The following is an 8674-nucleotide window of genomic DNA, read 5'->3' on the forward strand; positions in this document are numbered from 1 at the left end:
GTATATGATGATTACTTATGTTTACGACATGATCATGCATTGTTATGTTCAAAGGTGAGCCTTTTTGCCCACTCGTATTCCCTACTCTTTATTTTTGGTGCGGTTTTGTTTACTCGTATTCATGCCTTACATGCTCGGTACATATTCCGTACGGCCCCCTTTCTTCGGTCGCGTTTCATGCGCGCGCGTACGGATACTCGATTGGGTGAGCCGCCCGGCTTAGGATCCCTACTCGGCTATTTCGGAGAGCTCTCTTGTCAGAGCCGGTATTTTGGTACGGACTCTTTGTTATGTGTGTATATATTTATTCGGGGGAGTACGGCGGGGCCACAATGTCCGTCATATGGATTCTGATACTTGTTAGGGCCGTAGACATAAACGTGGGTTGTGGGTAGCACTATACAGTTGTGTTTGTGCTCTGTAAATCCTCAGGTTGCATGTATGATATATGTATATACGTGTGCGCGATGTCGTGCCTTTTGTGCGTATAAGTTCCTATTATGTTCGTCATGAGCTGATTATAATTGATAGGTGGGTACGGGTGCCCAGCTCGGGCACTAGTCATGGCCTACGGGGCTGGATCGTGACAGAAGGTTTGATCTAAAATTTCTTCTAAGGGCAAGTGGAAAGTTGTTTGTTAGGCCAAAAAGGGAAAATTCTAGGTTGTGTGGGCCCTAATACGTCACCAGATCCAAGAAATTTAGCCCAAAGTTCGAGAAAATGAAGCCCAGGAGTGGGTGCTCTGACCACGCGTCGCACGGCCAAAGCACACGTCTGGCGTGCGACGCACGACTATCGCATGGCCCAAAATTTTTTTGAAAAAATTTGATTCTCTGCAGAGCGCGTGTTGTACACGTCAAAGTGGGGTATTTTGTCTGATTATTGTGCGACGCATGACCATCGCACGACTCTAAAAACTCCGAAATTTTTTCTAAGTGTCAGATTCAGAGAGGGGTATTTTGTGCGACGCATAGCTAATGCACGACCTTCAGAAAGTTGTTCTAAGTGCTCAAAAATGGTTTGATTCCTTCTCAACTTCCCTTCTTTGATTCTTACAACTAGTTAAGAACTAGTAATCGATCTTATTAGTTGCTAACTAGTTCTTGAGTCCGGATTCTTTCGTGCCAATTCTTTCAAGCTTTTCTCGTTTAAATATCGTTGAAACCTTCTTGATTCAAGTGCGTTTGTTTTAATTGAGTCATCTGTCCTTCTTGAGTCTACAAGAATCTATTCCGACCAAAAGTAGCATTTGAATCCTTTGAGACTAACCGACTAGAACAAGCTTATAACCTTGAGCTGAAGCAATTTGTGAGACAATCCACAAGCTACACTTGAGTGATTGTGAGTTGTTTTTATACTAACCTAACGCGGTTGTTTGTTTTGTTGAGTGTCATTCATAGGCACTATGTCGTCGGAGGATGGAACACTAGTTTCCACCGGGGAACTTACTCTCATGGATCTCATGAGAGAGTTACAAAGTACAAAAGGCACAGTGGGAAATTAGGGTGGTCAAATGGAAAACTTGGGAAGTCGGGTAGAGGCCATGGAAAGTGGTAGTCGAGAGGTGTACCATTAACCTCGGGTGGTATACCAAGGAGGTTGAGTAGGGTTAATCAAAGTCCTTCACACACGATCGCACCCGGAACCTTTCACCAAATGTACAACTCCACTCCCCAAAGCACTCCTCAAACCACACCTCAAAATGTAACCATCCACAATCCCATTGTTACCCACCCAAATAACATTCCGATAGGTCCACAAAATGACCCATTACCACGAGAACCACCCCTAAATGAACCACACCACCAACCAAATGATCCATATCCAAATGACCCTTTACCAATCCACAACCTTACACTTATCCAACAACACAACTGGGATGATCGTTCAAATCATGAGGATGAGATAGAAAAAGTGATGCATGAATGGTATGGAAACCAAGAGATGGGACAACGGGGCCAAGCACAAAGTGGATATCGGGGTAGAGGTGGAAGATATGGCCATCAACCTCACATGGGTAGGCGAGGAGGGTACCAAGATCGTGAAGGGTACCAAGGGCGAGAGCGCCAAGGTTATGATTTTGATGGAGAATATGAGGAACATTATGGCCATGGGGGAGGACGAGACACGAGTCTCCATTCTATTAAGATGACCCTTCCAACTTTCAAGGGAGCTTGTGATCCCGATGAATTTCTTGAATTGGTTAAGAAATATGATAGGATATTCGAGACAAATGTAATGTCCGAAGTGAAAAAGGCTACCTACGCCATTGGTCAATTTGAGGGTTATGCTTCAACATGGTGGGAGATTCAATCGAGGGCTTGTAGAATTGTCGAATTGCCAATGCCACCCACTTGGGGTGATCTTAAAGAAATCATGCGGAGCAAGTAAGTCGCTGAGCGTTACAAACAAGAACAACTCAAGAAGGTGTACACCTTGAGACAAGACAAGAGAAGCATGGAAGAATATTTCCATGAATTCCAACTTGTCAAGATGAGGATTGATTTCCAACAAGAGGTGCACGAAATGACTCGATTTCGGGCCGAGTTGAATAGTGAAATCACCTCCCAAATGAGGCTTCATAACTACAGGAACATTCAAGAAACTCTTGAAGCGGCTATTGAAGTCGAAAATGGTCTCAAGGAAGACAAAATCATTAAGTTAAGGGGCTATACGAGTTCATGGAATAATAACAAAGAAGGAGGAACTTATTCCTCAAATTGACAAAAGAGTAAGGATACCATGCAAGAAACCAAGAACCCATTTGAAAAGGACGCTCAAATTAAGAAGCAATTTGATAAACAACCTTCAAGGTTTGACCCAAAGGAAGGAGGTATGAAGACTCCCATCCAATGTTTTAAATGTCATGGCTTTGGTCATAGAGCAAGTGAGTGCCCTAATCGAAGAGCTTTTATTTTGAGAGACACTTGTGGTGATGATAAGGGAGGATGTAAGGAAAGAAATGATGAGGGTAATCATGAGAATGATGATCTTAGGAGAAATGAAGAACAAGATGATGGTGATATCACCATCCCACTTTGCTTGGCAAGAAAGGTGTTAACATGTGTAACCGTGCCTCAAGAAGGGGAGCTTCACATAACACACTGGGTAGACATTTTTGTAGGTTCCCAAAGAAAACACTTGCTAAAGAAGGGCTCATGTAAAGAAAGTGAGTCCATGGAAGAAGATCTTTGTCTTGAGCATCAAGGTAAGTTAGTTATCCCTAATACTTCAATTGTTCGTCATGTTATTAATGAAAGTGATCATACACTAGTTGATCCTTTTGATGACCGAATTGAATCTTCTTGCAAGATTATTTTGTGTCCATCTAGTGTTGACACTTGTGAAGACAATGGTAATATTGTTGACACCTTGAATGTGAATAGTGGCTTGTTTTTTTTAGAATCTTGATAATTTATCTTTTTGCATTATTAACCAAAGTGAATGTAGTTGTCTTGATCCCTTTTCTTGTAAAGGCATGAACTCTAGTTGTACAAGTAATTTTGAGTTGAGTTTAAAGAATGCAAGTGCAATGTCATGTGTTGGCAAGAGTAGAAAGAGTAGTTTTCTTGAAAGGAAAGATAGCATGATAAAAAATCATTCTTTGTTCTATTTCATGAATTCCATTAAGAACATAGGTTTGGATGATGGTTGTGCTAACTATTCCCTTGTTGATGTGGACCTTTCTCTCTTGAAAAAAGATGAACCTTTGGCTGAGGAAGAATTTGATTTGCTCGATTATTTGCGAAACCCAACTAAAGATTACTCTTACAATGTTGGCATTGATAGTGAGTCCTTGTATGATTCTCCTCCCATTTATGATGATGATATTCATGCTTGGCTTTATTCAAGTGATCCATTTCCCGATGAGAACGCTAGTGAGGAAAGTTATCTTCATGCTAAGAGTATAGTATCATCCTTGAGTAGCCCTATGTCAATCGATAAGCTTGACTTTGATATTCTGAGTGATCTCGAGGATAGCTATGTTGATGGTATTGCTTTGGTTGATACTTTTCTTGCTAAATTATTTTCATGTGAAGTCTCTATGATGGTCAAAAGGCATATCTGTCCAATGGGGATTTTACAATTGAGTTTGAGCTAAGAGACACTTTCCTCTACTACTTGTTTGCTTATGATGATTGTCATTGTGGGATAATCCTTGCGGATCTCTCTAGTACTAATGAAATTTGTAGTGGAGGCATGTTGTCTTCTTGTTGGATGTGTGTAGGTAACCCTTAAATTTGAGGACAAATTCTCTTCAAGATGGGGAGAATGATGCAAGCCCATTTGCCTCAAGGCCATTCACAAAGAGCCAAGCTTGGGAACTACAACACTTGAAAGGTCTATTTATGAAGCGGGAAGCTCTTGAGTATACTTTTGATGAGCATCTTGGATCCCAAGTCCATTTGTTGATGAAGATTGCTTGGGGAGAAGAAGAGGAAATGGAAAGTCATCATAATGGCTAAAAGATGAAGAGTTGGCTATTCTTGCAAAGGAGATTTCAAGATTTTGAAGAAAGAAGAATAGCCAAACAAGGCCTTTGTCTCATTAAGGGTGTTTATGTCATTTTACTATCCTTTATGTCTAGCATAGTATAAATAGTTCTTTTCTTTTTCATGGAAGACTTGGATTATTTTTATGAGATATTGAAAACTTGTAAAACTCTAGAATTAATTGTTTGAGAGCTTGTTGAAGCTTTTGGTTGTTTGAATTGTTGAGAAGGTTGTTGATTGGGAAATCAATCCCTTTTGATCTCCTTAAGAGTTTGGTGTTTTTGAGTAATCGAATTGAAAGGCTTAATCTTTTATGGTTAGTGTTGACCTTTAGCATTATTCAATTGTGTCAATCTATTCTATCCTTAATTTCTTGTCTTTCCTTTTTATTATTATATCAGACCTGATCCTTAGGAGCTTTGCCGGCGGAGTTTCAGAGACGCTCTAATCGTTCCAGAGCTGCAGCTTATTCTTACTACCCTTTTGTAGACATAGACTTAGTTAGGTATGGCAGAGTCCTGCCCCATCCATATGGATTCTTGTATTCCATATATAGAGGCTCGTGGACCGATGTAGGTATTTAGATATTCTGTGGTCTTGTTGGTATATGTTGATGTATAGCATTTAGACCGCCTTGTTGGCTTATGTTGACGGGTACAGTTTCTGATGATTGCATAATAACGTGCCATTATATTGTGATACATGTCCTTGCAGAGTATGATGCATATGAGCTAACTTATGGCCCACCTAGAAATGATTATGAGATGTATGTTTGGAGCTACTCAGTAGGTTAGCTCCAAGTGCCCATCATGGCCCTCTAGTTGGGTCGTGACAAAAGTGGTATCAGAGCAGTTCGTCCTAGGGCGTGTCTACGAGCCGTGTCCGGTAGAGTCCTGTTTATGGGTGTGAAGCGAGCCCACTTATAAACAGGAGGCTACAGGGCATTTTAGGAATAATTGACCTTCTTTCTTATCTTAGATCGTGCAATAGAGCTATGTTATCAGGATTCCCTTTTCCTTAATCGTGTGTTATGATTTCAGCAATGCCTATGAAGAGGAAAGCTACAGCGGCCTAGAAGGGCAAGATGGTGGCCAGAAGAAGGACTAAACGGGAGCCATCCACAGAGGTAGAAGAGGGTGAGTCGCATATCGAGGTTCCATCTCAGACCTCTCCTACTCTACCCTTACCAGAGGAGGGTGAAGGGGCTTCACCCGCCCAAAGGTCCCCGGTGCCCTCCGCCAAAGCCTCGTGCCACAGATGACCGAGGCTATTCAATTGCTGACTCAGTTGGTTGCCACTCAGGCTCAGCGGCAAGGTGCGGGCCAAGGTGATAGAGCAGTTAGTGCATGAGCCAGCAATTTTATTAGTCTGAATCCTCCAGAATTTTACGGGTCAAAGTCGGATGAAGACCCACAGGGCTTTATAGATGAGATGCTGAGGACGCTACCTAAAATACATGCTTCTGATACTGAGTTGGCTGAATTGGCTTCTTATAGACTGCGGGATGTGGCCGTCCACTTCGCAAGGGGCAAATGCACCTCCCCCAGTATGGCAGGAATTCATAGATGCCTTCCTCCGACATTATCTTCCACCGGAAGTTCGACGGGCTCGAGCCGATAAGTTCTTGAATCTCAGGAAAGGCAATATGAGCGCTCGGGAATACAGTCTCTGCTTTAATTCTTTGGCTAGGTATGCCCCAGTATCACGACCCAACCAGAGGGCTGCGACAGGCATTCGGTGCTAACCCACCCGGGCACCTCTTAACATACTTTCACATTACATCTAGGTGAGCCACATAGCTAAATCATACTTTTCATTAATCAATCATACTAATCCCATTGGCCACAATACATCTATATCATCATTAACAACTAGGCCCATATTAATGTACATAAGCTAACGAGGCTAACAAAATAATATCCAAAATATAGGCCGACAATGCCGAACACATCTAACCATATACACATGTCTACAAGCCTCTAAGAAGAATACGTCATATCATATAGGCGGGACAGGACCCCGCCGCGCCCATAAATATGTACACAAAAGAATCTATACCAAAAGTCGGCAGCCTCCGAATGAAACGGAGCCCCGCTATGTAGTTCCCGAATAATGAAGCTATGGATCAAGTCTGTCTCCCTGGACACCTGCCGGCCTGACGCAGCGTCCACAAATAAAAGGACATCGCACGAAGAATGTACCGAGTATGTAAAGCATGATCAACATCAATATGAAAGCATAATAGACAACATATGAAATAGCATGATGAGATGATAGCATCATCGTCATAGCACTTACTTGCTTTTCATAGGGACATTCCATTTCTATTGCGTATCCGTGTACATTCATCCATATCCGTATCCGTATACGTATTCGTACTCATTTACCTTCCGTATCCATTTTCGTATTCGTATTCAAATTTTCGTTCATACTCATATTCGTATCATATACATTGCATATACATAGTCTTTACATAGCATTTACATATACTTAACATATTCGTACTCATATTGATGTCATATACATATCATTTATATAGCATACCCGACCATGAAGGTTCGGTGTTTCACATACCTGGCCCTACCAAGGCTCAGTGTCATACATACACAGGCCCTACCAAGGCTCGGTGGTTATCCGTACCCAACCGCAGTGCGAGCACGCAATTATATATATATATATATATATATACATATCTATACATTATACCCGGCCATATAAGCTCGGGGTTCCATAGTAGCCACACATGGGCACATATACATATAAGCTCATAAGCATCTTTAGCATCATTACTATCGTCATTCATTACATCTATCCTTAAAGGATTACTCGTCGTATAAGGAACTTTGTACAATCGTATCATATCGAGAATCATAAGCTTAGTAGCTTTTAGAGATCGAATCATTTAGAGGATATCATAGATTCATGGAAGAATAGATATTTGTCCAAAGAACCATGCCTTATGAAAGAAGGGTTAGCCTTACATACCTTTTCGTTTAGCTATTCTATCACTTGGACGTTCTCCTTCAATGCTCACGTTCTACCTTCATTAGAGTTTATACTAGCATTAGATAATCGATAGCTTAGCATACTTGACTAAAGCTAGAGAAAATTGGGCAGCATCTCTTTTGTTTACACAACTTCCTCCATATCATATATCAACTCCCAAACATCATTAATAACATTTACAACATCATAACGATAGCCTTTAATCACCTACATTATCCTTACTTCTCAATTCACTTCCAATCATCCATATTTATGGTCATATCACACGAATACGTTCATTCATATACGACATCTATCCCATGTTGTCAACATCATTTATAACATGATTATAATCATAATGTATCAAGAATCATGACTCAATCCAAACATTTACTCAAAAGTGACACTATTCCACATTCATGACCCATTTCCTATATCCTTTTGTAATCCAAGTGCTTCAACTTTCAAATGCCTTAAACAACATGGAAATGTCATAACACTTACCTTAGATGACGTAGAAATGAACCTTGGGTGCAAACACCACACTTGAGCAAAACCCTAATTTCACCTTCACTTGGATTCTTGCCTTAGACGAACTTTAGTGGGTTTCTTATTCTTGATTCACTTGGTTTGATGAAGTTGAACACTAATTTCTATTGAAATCTTATGGGAGAAATGTAGAGAGATGTTTTAGAGAGAAGGGGTGCGAAGAGGGAAATGAAATGAAATAAGACTTGGTCCCTTATTAATAACACCGAATCGTCCCCCGACCAACATACGGACCAACATACGGTCCGTATATTTTTCATCAGCCGTATGTCCGGACCGTATGTTTGGTCCAAGAGAGGCCTGCCATTGGGTTGAACTCTACGGCTGACATACGGTCCATGAATTTTTATATGGCCAGTATGTCTAGCCGTATAATGCCCAGTGATTCCGATCTCGTTCTCGTCGACTCGTTTGATCTCCGAACCTTATGGAACCTTCTTCACACTTGTTCGCCACCTCATTAACATTCCAAGGGATGTTATAACTCTTCGTCAAAGCATCATTAAGACATCATTAAGTCAATACTCGTAAATATCTTCCGATACTTATCGTATGCCTTGCCTTCTCTTGGCGACTTTATCGTTTAACATCGAATGTCTTTAAAATCTTACTTAGGGTCATCAAATGTCATTCTTTACTTATTACGA

The sequence above is a fragment of the Lycium ferocissimum genome, chromosome 5 (assembly GCF_029784015.1).
Source record: "Lycium ferocissimum isolate CSIRO_LF1 chromosome 5, AGI_CSIRO_Lferr_CH_V1, whole genome shotgun sequence".
Lineage (NCBI taxonomy): Eukaryota > Viridiplantae > Streptophyta > Magnoliopsida > Solanales > Solanaceae > Lycium > Lycium ferocissimum.